Source organism: Heptranchias perlo, chromosome 23, assembly GCF_035084215.1.
Source record: "Heptranchias perlo isolate sHepPer1 chromosome 23, sHepPer1.hap1, whole genome shotgun sequence".
NCBI lineage: Eukaryota > Metazoa > Chordata > Chondrichthyes > Hexanchiformes > Hexanchidae > Heptranchias > Heptranchias perlo.
The window spans coordinates 44,552,583-44,565,009 of record NC_090347.1 but is presented as its reverse complement, the minus strand read 5'-3'; the positions used below and the strand labels follow the sequence as shown (position 1 = coordinate 44,565,009).

The window sequence follows — 12,427 nt, the reverse complement described above, 5'->3', positions numbered from 1 at the left end:
GCAGTGGGATTAGTTTTGGATTGATACAGGACTATGGGGAGGGAGTGGGGCAGTGGGATTAGTTTTGGATTGTTCCAGGACTATGGGGAGAGAGTGGGGCAGTGGGATTAGTTTTGGATTGATACAGGGCTATGGGGAGGGAGTGGGGCAGTGGGATTAGTTTTGGATTGATACAGGACTATGGGGAGGGAGTGGGGCAGTGGGATTAGTTTTGGATTGATACAGGGCTATGGGGAGGGAGTGGGGCAGTGGGATTAGTTTTGGATTGCTCTGATAAACAGCCGGTACAGACACAATGGGCCCAACGGCCTCCGTCTGGGTTGTACAGGTCTATGGTTCTACAGCCGTGATTTGTGTGAGTGAAGCTGGTTTTAATTTAACCCCTCCTGTACCACGACATAATGAAAGAAGCTCACACCATAGAATCATAGACTGGTTACAGCACAGAAGGAGGCTATTCGGCCCATTGAACCCATGCCGGCTTTTTGTAAGAGCAATCCATTTAGTCCCATTTCACTGCTCATTCCCTGTAGCCCTGCAAATTTTTTCCCTTCAATTATTTATCCAATTCCTTTTTGAAAGCCATGATTGAATCTGCTTCCACCACCCTTTCAGGCAGCGTATTTCAGATCATGACTACTCACTGCATAAAAAAGATTTTCCTCATGCTGTCTTTGGTCGATTGGCGTAGATTCGATGGGCCGAATGACCTCCTTCCATGCTGTAACCTTTCTATGATTCTGTGGTTCTTTTGCCAATCACCTTAAATCTGTGTCCTCTGGTTCTCAACCCTTCCACCAATGGGAACAGTTTCTCTTTATTTACTTTATCTAAACCCTTCATGATTTTGAACATTTCTATCAAATCTCCTCTCAACCTTCTCTGCTTTAAGGAGAACAACCCCAGCTTCTCCAGTCTGTCCACGTAACTGAAGTCCCTCATTCCTGGAGCCATTCGAGTAAATCTCCCCTGCACCCTCTCTAAGGCCTTCCTATCTTTCCTGAAGAGTGGTGCCCAGAATTGGACACAATACTCCAGTTGTGGCCGAACCAGTGTTTTATAAAGGTTCAACATAACCTCCTTGCTTTTGTATTCTATGCCTCTATTTATAAAGCCCAGGATCCCGTTTGCTTTTTTAACCGCTTTCTCAACCTTCAAAGATTTGTGCACATATACCCCCAGGTCTCTCTGTTCCTGCACCTCCTTTAGAATTGTACCATTTAGTTTATATTGCCTCTCCTCGGTCTCCCTGCCAAAATGTATCGCTTCACACTTCTCTGTGTTAAATTTCATCTGCCATGTGTCCACCCATTCTACCAGCCTGTCTATATCCTCTTGAAGTCTATCACTATCCTCCTCACTGTTTACTACCCTTCCAAGTTTTGTGTCATCTGCAAATTTTGAAATTGTGCCCTGTACACCCAAGTCCAAGTCATTAATATATATCAAGAAAAAGTGATCCTAGTACCGACCCCTGGGGAACACCACTGTACACCTCCCTCCAGACCGAAAAACCATTCACCACTACTCTCTGTTTCCTGTCACTTAGCCAATTTTGTATCCATGCTGCCACTCCCCCTTTTATTCCATGGGCTTCAATTTTGCTGACAAGCCTATTATGCGGCACTTTATCAAAAGCTCTTTGAAAAGTCCATATACACAGCATCAACCACATTGCCCTCATCAACCCTCTCTGTTACCTCATCAAAAAACTCTATCAAGTTAGTTAAACACGATTTGCCTTTAATAAATCCGTGCTGGCTTTCCTTAATTAATCCACACTTGTGCAAGTGACTATTAATTTTGTCCCAGATTATCGTTTCTAAAAGCTTCCCCATCACTGAGGTTAAACTGACTGGCCTGTAGTTGCTGGGTTTATCCTTACACCCTTTTTTGGACAAGGGTGTGACATTTGCAATTCTCCAGTCCTCTGACACCACCCCCGTATCTAAGGATGTTTGGAAGATTATGGCCAGCAACTCTGCAATTTCCACCCTGACTTCCCTCAGCAACCTAGGATGCATCCCATCTGGACCAGGTGACTTATCTACTTTAAGTACAGTTAGCCTTTCTAGTACCTCCTCTTTATCAATTTTTAGCCCATCCAGTATCTCAACTACCTCCTCTTTTACTGTGACTTTGGCAGCATCTCCTTCCTCGGTAAAGACAGATGCAAAGTACTCATTTAGTACCTCAGCCATGCCCTCTGCCTCCAAGCGTAGATCTCCTTTTTGGTCGCTAATCGGTCCCATCTCTCCACTTACTACCCGTTTACTATTTATATGCCGAAAAAAAAAATTTTTGGATTCCCTTTTATGTTGGCCGCCAATCTATTCTCATACTCTCTCTTTGCCCCTCTTATTTCCTTTTTCACTTCTCCTCTGTACTTTCTATATTCAGCCTGGTTCTCACTTGTATTATCAACCTGACATCTGTCATACGCCCCTTTTTCTGTTTCATCCTACTCTCCATCTCTTTTGTCATCCAGGGAGCTCTGGCTTTGGTTGCCCTATCTTTCCCCCTCGAGGGAATGTACCTAGACTGTACCCGAACCATCTCCTCTTTAAAGGCCGCCCATTGTTCGATTACAGTTTTGCCTGCCAATCTTTGATTCCAATTTACCCGGGCCAGATCTGTTCTCAACCCACTGAAAGTGGCCCTTCTCCAATTAACTATTTTTACTCTAGATTGCTCCTTGTCCTTTTCCATAACTGATCTAAACCTTATGATACTATCACAGTTCCCTAAATGCTCCCCCACTGACACTCGCTCCACTTGACCCAACTCATTCCCCAGAACCAGATCCAGCAATGCCTCCTTCCTCGTTGGGCCGGAAACATACTGATCAAGAAAGTTCTCCTGAACACACTTCAGAAATTCCTCCCCCTCTTTGCCCTTTACACTATTACTATCCCAGTCTATATTTGGATAGTTGAAGTCCCCCATTATCACTACTCTATGGCTCTTGCACTTCGCTGTAATTTCCCTGCAAATTTGCTCCTCTATATCCTTCCCACTAGTTGGTGGCCTATAGAATACACCCAGTATTGTAGCGGCACCTCTATTGTTTCTTAACTCTAACCAAATAGATTCTGCCCTTGACCCCTCAAGAACATTCTCTCTCTCCAGCACTGCAATATTCTCCTTAAATCAATACTGCCACCCTCCCTCCTTTTTTTCCTTCCTTATCTTTCCTGAACACCTTGTATCTAAGAATATTTAGGAATATTTAGGAATCCTGCCCTTTTTTGAGCCAGATCTCTGTTATCGCTACTCCGTCATATTCCCATGTGGCTATTTGCGCCTGCAGTTCACCAACCTTATTTACCACGCTTTGTGCTATCTTAGTTCTTCTCTCTTAGTCTAACCCCACCTAATACTGTACTATTTCTTACTCTAGTGCTGTCTGTCTCTCCCAAACCCTTGTGCATGTTGTTTCTCCTTTCTAATGCTACATCCTGGTGCCCATCCCCCTGCCAAATTAGTTTAAACCCTCCCCGTGACACAATTGAAGAAAGCAATAACAATCTGAACCTCAGACAGAAACGTTTAATTTCTGTCGCAACAACTGTCAGCTCAACCAGGTTCTGTCGAAGGATCATAAACCAGAAACGTTAACCCTAACCTTCCCAGGCAAACCTCAGACAAAATGCTTCATTTTTGTCACAACGCCTTTTGCCCTCAATAACTGTCAACTCAAGTCTGCCCAAGACTCAAATCTCTCCCTCATATCTGGGAGGCTCTTCTAAAAACTGTTAGACAGGATACAAGGAAAAATCTGTCAACTGATAGCCCCATCCTTCTCTCAGCTCTCCCCTCTGATCTGTTTCTGTCGCAGCCTTTCTTGTCTCTTGATTATCCATTCTATTTTGGTCAATGCTCCTCAGAATCTCCTTATCTTGTTCCTCTTAAACTCCAAATACGCCACCCCACACATTTCCTCTTTCCTGCATTATCAATGCATCACCTCCCACTCTAATTCAGTCTTTCTAATTTAGAAGGTTACACTGATAGGGTTAGATAAAGTAAGGCAGGAGGAGGCTTGTGTGGAGCATAAACACCAGCATAGACCCGTTGGGCCGAGTGGCCTGTTTCTGTGCTGTAAATTCTATGTAATTTCCCAGCTCCTCAAAGCCGAGGGCTCTTGGTCTTCCCTTTCTCTAACCATCTACTGGGCTTTTCAAACCCAACTTTTTTCCTGTATCCTGCGTTAGAAGCCTCTCCAAATATGGGAGCAGGATTCGAGTCTTGGGCGGACTGGAGTTAACAGTTCTAAAAATAGAAAATGCTGGAAACACTCAGCAGATCAGAAGATGGGAAGGGTACGGTTAACATTTTCGGTCTATGACCCTTCGACAGAACCCATTTGACTTGACAGTTGTTGAGGATAAAAGTTGTTGTGACAGAAATTAAATATTCTGAGGTTAATTCTGTCACGGAACAGAAGGAGTTAAATTAAAAGCAGTTTCACTCCTGGTCACAATAATTAACTCCTAATGCACATTGTTTTTTTCCTCTTTTACTCTCTTTAGCCTTGCCAGTGCCCTGCACTGTAGGCCTCGGCCCCTCACTAGGCCTCGTTAATGAATAAATAATCTCAATAGCTTAATTAATTACCACAAACATTCCTTATTATCCACTCGGTTTAATCAGGTGAATCTGATGACACCCTAAGTGAGGCTGACGAGGCCTGTTAACATCAGCCGAGCTCGGAGGCTAAATTACTGCTTTCAGGTCACTCCCAGTCAAGGGAGGGGTACTGTAAATGTACCGTCTCCATATTATTCAAGTAAACAAGTGATTCATTCAAGTTCCTAACTCGCAGGAAATATCTCAAGTTAAAGGCTCCTTCTCATTAGTAAAGAGCTGCCATTTTGGGCCCTCGGAGTGACGAGAAATTTGCACAAACTGATATCAGTTTCTCGGCCGTGTCACTGAACACAGGGGAGCAACGGAGGTCAGATCAGCAACCTCTGGTGAGAATACCAATCGAGAAATGTTTCATCTCAAAACCTTACAGTAAAAGAAAATCACACTTAGCTACTTGTTAATACTGTGCAAACAGTCTTCCTTCTTTCTCCCTCTTGTATTCCCTGCTGGGGTACAGCTTCTTACTGGGGTACAGCTTCTTACCGGGGTACAGCTTCTTACCGGGGTACAGCTTCTTACCGGGGTACAGCTTCTTACCGGGGTACAGCTTCTTACCGGGGTACAGCTTCTTACCGGGGTACAGCTTCTTACCGGGGTACAGCTTCTTACCGGGGTACAGCTCGGTGGGCAGCGAGACCCCCTCAAGTATTTTCATGTTTGCAGAGCGACAGATCAACAGGCCGCTCGACTGCAAGACAGTGCGGCATTATCACGACCAATTCCGATCGAACCCTCATGCGCTACTCAAAGACATGCCCTTTCCACCGGGACCACAGCGCAGGAACCCCACAGAAATGGCCTGCTCCTCAACCCATAGGCACTGAAGCCAATGGTAGGAAGCCTACTGCAGGCACAGCTCAGATCAGCCAATCCAGACAGACTAGCAATTCAAGTCAGGATCTTCCACTGCACTGACCGAGTGCATTTCCCAGTGAACTTTTGGACAAACCCCGCAATATCTTCCATTCACCAGATTGATCCTGCTCCCTCGACCAGCGACAGACCTGTACCCACCAGTACTGTACCCCAGTGTTATACAGGGACAGACCTGTACCCACCAGTACTGTACCCCAGTGTTATACAGGGACAGACCTGTACCCACCAGTACTGTACCCCAGTGTTATACAGTGACAGACCTGTACCCACCAGTACTGTACCCCAGTGTTATACAGGGACAGACCTGTACCCACCAGTACTGTACCCCAGTGTTATACAGTGACAGACCTGTACCCACCAGTACTGTACCCCAGTGTTATACAGTGACAGACCTGTACCCACCAGTACTGTACCCCAGTGTTATACAGTGACAGACCTGTACCCCAGTGTTATACAGTGACAGACCTGTGCCCACCAGTACTGTACCCCAGTGTTATACAGTGACAGACCTGTACCCACCAGTACTGTACCCCAGTGTTATACAGTGACAGACCTGTACCCACCAGTACTGTACCCGTGTTATACAGTGACAGACCTGTGCCCACCAGTACTGTACCCCAGTGTTATACAGTGACAGACCTGTACCCACCAGTACTGTACCCCAGTGTTATACAGTGACAGACCTGTGCCCACCAGTACTGTACCCCAGTGTTATACAGTGACAGACCTGTACCCACCAGTACTGTACCCCAGTATTATACAGTGACAGACCAGTACTGTACCCCAGTGTTATACAGTGACAGACCTGTACCCACCAGTACTGTACCCCAGTATTATACAGTGACAGACCAGTACTGTACCCCAGTGTTATACAGTGACAGACCTGTACCCACCAGTACTGTACCCCAGTATTATACAATGACAGACCAGTACTGTACCCCAGTGTTATACAGTGACAGACCTGTACCCACCAGTACTGTACCCCAGTATTATACAGTGACAGACCAGTACTGTACCCCAGTATTATACAGTGACAGACCAGTACTGTACCCCAGTATTATAGTGACAGACCTGTACCCTCCAGTACTGTACCCACCAGACCTGTACCCACCAGACCTGTACCCACCAGACCTGTACCCACCAGACCTGTACCCACCAGTATAATAATGACAGACCTGTACCCTCCAGTACTGTACCCACCAGTACTGTACCCCAGTATTAATCAGTGACAGACCAGTACTGTACCCCAGTATTATACAGCGACAGACCAGTACCCTCCAGTACTGTACCCGTGTTATACAGTGACAGACCAGTACTGTACCCCAGTATTATAGTGACAGATCTGACTCACCAGTACTGTACCACAGTATTATACAGTGACAGACCAGTACTGTACCCACCAGTACTGTACCACAGTATTATACAGTGATAGACCTGTACCCACCAGTACTGTACCCCATTGTTATAGTGACAGACCTGTACCCACCAGGACTGTACCCCAGTGTTATACAGTGACAGACCTGTACCCACCAGTACTGTACCCCAGTGTTATACAGTGACAGACCTGTACCCACCAGTACTGTACCCCAGTGTTATACCGTGACAGACCTGTACCCACCAGTACTGTACCCCAGTGTTATACAGTGACAGACCTGTACCCACCAGTACTGTACTCCAGTGTTATACAGTGACAGACCTGTACCCACCAGTACTGTACCCCAGTGTTATACAGCTCAAAATGCTCTCTCAAGGCATGATTCAAGTTTGGAAGGGCAGAATCTATAGCTGTGCTGTGAGTGCTTTTCACAATTCAACTTGACACAGTGTGAAAGTTTCACACACCAGTTACTTCAAACTGAAATCCCAGCAACAACCTTGTTCAATACCAACTAAATACATACGGTGTGGACACACATTTACACAGTGAACAGTTTATTTATTATGTCATAGCAAACAGACTGAATCTACGTGGCACATCAGAGGATGCTGTATACTCTGCACGTGTACAGCATCCTCCGACAGCTGCTCTATTATTACATACTAGGCATTCAGACAGGGCTGAAAAAAAAACTGGAAATATCACCAATCTGAATACTAAAGAAAGGTGAGATGACTATTCAGCATCGGCAATGGAAAAAAACAAGGTAGAAATATGAGATAAGCAGGTTAATGTTTAAAAAAAGAACGACCTCAGGACGTCCCAATTACAGCCAATTAAGTACTTTTGAAGGGTAGTCACTGTTGTAATGTAGGAAACAAAGCAGCTAATTTGCAAACAGCAAGATCCCACAAACAGCAATGAGATAAATGACCAGATAATTTGTTTTAGTGATGTTGGTTGAGGGATAAATTTCAGCCAGGGAGAACTCCCCTGCTCTTCTGCGAAATAGTGCCGTGGGGTCTTTTCTGTTCACCTGAGGGAGTAAACGGGTCCTCAGTTTAACGTCTCATCCGAAAGACGGCACTTCCAACAGTGCAGCACTCCCTCAATACTGCACTGGAGTGTCAGCCTAGGTTTTGTGCTCGAATCTCTGGAGTGAGACTTGAACCTAAGACCTTCTGACTCAGGGGCGAGAGTGCGACCATTGTCGAGGCCGACCCTTGCTCCGTTCACTTTGAGAAGACCATACCCAACCCTGAAGGTGGCCTTGAGGCAAAAATAGAGACAGGGAGTAGGGAGGGGGGCACCATCTCCCCACACAGGGAGGCTTGTGCAGCCGGCCACAACCCCGAAACAAGGGGCAATTGAGTGGGAAGACATGGTGTGGTTAAAAGTAAAAAGGGTCTCCCTGGTCCCGGGTCTCGGAGCAATGTGGCAGCACATGGGAAGTGGGAATTGGGGAGGATGAGATGGGAGGTTTGAGGGGATGAGATGGGAGGTTTGAGGGGATGAGATGGGAGGTTTGAGGGGATGAGATGGGAGGTTTGAGGGGATGAGATGGGAGGTTTGAGGGGATGAGATGGGAGGTTTGAGGGGATGAGATGGGAGGTTTGAGGGGATGAGATGGGAGGTTTGAGGGGATGAGATGGGAGGTTTGAGGGGATGAGATGGGAGGTTTGAGGGGATGATGGAGGGATGAGATGGGGTTACACAAACCAGGGTTGTATTCCCTGGAATTGAGAAGATTAAGGGGTGAATTTGATCTAAGTTTTCAAGATATTAAGTGAAACTGATAGGGTAGATAGAGAGAAACTATTTCTGCTGGCTGGGGGACAGGGGACATAACCAGGACTTTCAGGAGTGAAGTTAGGAAACACTTCCACACGCAAAGAGTGGTAGAAGTTTGGAACTCTCTTCGCAAACGGCAGATGATGCTAGCTCAATTGTTAATTTTAAATCTGAGATTGATAGAGTTTTGTTAACCAAAGGTTAGTGATATGAAACTAAGGCTAGAAAGTTAGGTCACTGATTCAGCCATTTTCTCGTTGAATGGCGGAACAGGCTCGAGGGGCTAAATGGCTCCTCTGTTCCTACGTTCCTATGGTTTTGGGGGGTGATGGGGGTTTGAGGAGTGATGAGGGGTTGGGAGATGGGGGGATTGGGGAGGGGTTGGGAGATGGGGGGATTGGGGGGGGTTGGGAGATGGGGGGATTGGGGGGGAGATGGGGGATTGGGGGGGAGAGGAGATGGGGGGATTGAGGGGGGGGAGGAGATGGGGGGAGGAGATGGGGGGAGGAGATGGGGGGGAGGAGATGGGGGGGAGGAGATGGGGGGATTGAGGGGGGGGGAGATGATTGAGGGGGGAGGAGATGGGAGATGGGGGTGAGGGGTGGGAGATGGGGGTGAGGGGTGGGAGATGGAGGATGAGGGGGGAGATGATGGGGGGGAGATGATGGGGGGGGGGGGGGAGATGATGGGGGGGGGGGGAGATGATGGGGGGGGGGGAGATGATGGGGGGGGGGGGGAGATGATGGGGGGGGGGGGGGGAGATGATGGGGGGGGGGGAGATGATGGGGGGGGGGGGAGATGATGGGGGGGGGGGAGATGATGGGGGGGGGGGGAGATGATGGGGGGGGGGAGATGATGGGGGGGGGAGATGATGGGGGGGGGGGGATGGGGGGGGGGGGATGTGGGGGGGGGGGAGAGATGATGGGGGGGGGGGGGAGATGATGGGGGGGGGGGGTGTGGGGGGGGGGGGAGATGTGGTGGGGGGGAGATGATGGGGGGGGGGGAGATGTGGGGGGGGAGTGTAAGGGGGGGGAGATGATGGGGGGGGGGGAGATGATGGGGGGGGGGAGATGATGGGGGGGGGGGGAGATGATGGGGGGGGGGGAGATCATGGGGGGGGGAGATGATGGGGGGGGGAGATGATGGGGGGGGGAGATGATGGGGGGGGTGTGGGGGAGATGATGGGGGGGGGAGATGTTGGGGGGGGGGGGGAGATGATGGGGGGGGTGGGGGAGATGATGGGGGGGGTGGGGGAGTTGATGGGGGGGGGTGGGGGAGTGATGGGGGGGTGGGAGATGATGGGGGGGGTGGGGGGAGTGATGGGGGGGGTGGGGAGATGATGGGGGGGGTGGGGGAGATGATGGGGGGTGGGGGAGATGTGGGGGGGGGTGGGGGATGTGATGGGGGGGGGGGTGGGGGAGATGATGGGGGGGGTTGGGGGAGATGATGGGGGGGGTGGGGGAGATGATGGGGGGGGGTGGGGAGATGATGGGGGGGGTGGGGGGAGATGATGGGGGGGGTGGGGGAGATGTTGGGGGGGGGTTGGGGAGATGATGGGGGGGTGTTGGGGGAGATGATGGGGGGGGGGGCGTGATGGGGGGGTGGGGGAGATGTTGGGGGGGGTGTGGGGAGATGATGGGGGTGGGTGGGGGGAGTGATGGGGGTGGGTGGGGGGAGATGTGGGGGGGGTTGGGGGAGATGATGGGGGGGGGGGGTGATGATGGGGGGGGGGGAGATGATGGGGGGGGGGGGATGATGGGGGGGGGGGAGATGATGGGGGGGGGGAGATGATGGGGGGGGGAGATGATGGGGGGGGGTGATGATGGGGGGGGGAGTGTTGGGGGGGGGGGATTGATGGGGGGGGGGTGGGGGAGATGATGGGGGGGTGTTGATGGGGGGGGGAGATGATGGGGGGGGGTGGGGGAGATGATGGGGGGGAAGGGGGGTGGGGGAGATGATGGGGGGGAGATGATGGGGGGGGGGAGATGATGGGGGGGGGGGGGAGATGATGGGGGGGGGGGGAGATGATGGGGGGGGGGAGATGATGGGGGGGGGGGGTGGGGGAGATGATGGGGGGGGATGGGGGAGATGATGGGGGGGGGGTGGGGGAGATGATGGGGGGGGGGGGATGATGGGGGGGGAGATGATGGGGGGGGAGATGATGGGGGGGAGATGATGGGGGGGGAGATGATGGGGGGGGGATGGGGGGAGATGATGGGGGGGGGGGTGGGGGAGATGATGGGGGGGGGATGGGGGAGATGATGGGGGGGGGGGGAGATGATGGGGGGGGGGGAGATGATGGGGGGGGAGATGATGGGGGGGGAGATGATGGGGGGGGGTGGGGGAGATGATAGGGGGGGGGGTGGGGGGGGGGAGATGATAGGGGGGGGGAGGGGGGGGGAGGGGATGATAGGGGGGGGAGATGATAGGGGGGGGGAGATGATAGGGGGGGGGGAGATGATGGGGGGGGGGGGAGATGATAGGGGGGGGGGGAGATGATAGGGGGGGGGGGGAGATGATAGGGGGGGGGGGGGAGATGATAGGGGGGGGGGAGATGATAGGGGGGGGGGAGATGATAGGGGGGGGGGGGAGATGATAGGGGGGGGGGGAGATGATAGGGGGGGGGGGGAGATGATAGGGGGGGGGGGGAGATGATAGGGGGGGGGGGAAGATGATAGGGGGGGGGGAGATGATGATAGAGGGGGGGGAGATGATAGGGGAGGGGGGGAGATGATAGGGGAGGGGGGGGAGATGATAGGGGAGGGGGGGGAGATGATAGGGGAGGGGGGGAGATGATAGGGGGGGGGGGGGAGATGATAGGGGGGGGGGGGAGATGATAGGGGGGGGGGGAGATGATAGGGGGGGGGGGATGAGGGGGGGGGGGGGAGATGATAGGGGGGGGGGGAGATGATAGGGGGGGGGGGGAGATGATAGGGGGGGGGGGAGATGATAGGGGGGGGGGGATGATAGGGGGGGGAGATGATAGGGGGGGGGGAGATGATTGGGGGGGGAGTTGATAGGGGGGGGAGATGATAGGGGGGGGGGAGATGATAGGGGGGGGGGGGAGATGATAGGGGGGGGGGGGAGATGTAGGGGGGGGGGGGATGATGATGAGGGGGGGGGGAGATGATGATGAGGGGGGGGGGGAGATGATGAGGGGGGGGGGAGATGATGATGAGGGGGGGGGGGAGATGATGATGAGGGGGGGGGGGGAGATGATGATGAGGGGGGGGGGGGGAGATGATGATGAGGGGGAGGTGGGGGGGGGGGGGAGATGATGAGGGAGGGGGGGGGGGAGATGATGATGAGGGAGGGGGGGGGGGGAGATGATGATGAGGGGGGGGGGGGGGGAGATGATGATGAGGGGGGGGGGGGGGGGAGATGATGATGAGGGGGGGGGGGGGGAGATGATGAGGTGGGGGGGGGGGGAGATGATGAGGGGGGGGGGGGGGGGAGATGATGATGGGGGGGGGGGGGGAGATGATGATGGGGGGGGGGGGGGGAGATGATGATGGGGGGGGGGGGGGAGATGATGATGGGGGGGGGGGGGGGAGATGATGATGGGGGGGGGAGATGATGATGGGGGGGGGGGGAGATGATGATGGGGGGGGGGGGGGGAGTGATGATGGGGGGGGGGGGACGATGGGGGGGGGAGATGATGATGGGGGGGGGGGGAGATGATGATGGGGGGGGGGGGGGGGGGAGATGATGGGTTGGGGGGGGGGGGGGGGA

General features: G+C 52.6%; 1 protein-coding gene across 7 annotated transcripts in view; it reads right to left on the bottom strand.

Annotated features, from left to right (window-relative positions):
- Nucleotides 1–12,427, bottom strand: part of LOC137341292 (protein HID1) — a 186,191-nt gene that overhangs the window by 172,969 nt on the left and 795 nt on the right. The gene's annotated exons all lie outside the window — the stretch shown is intronic.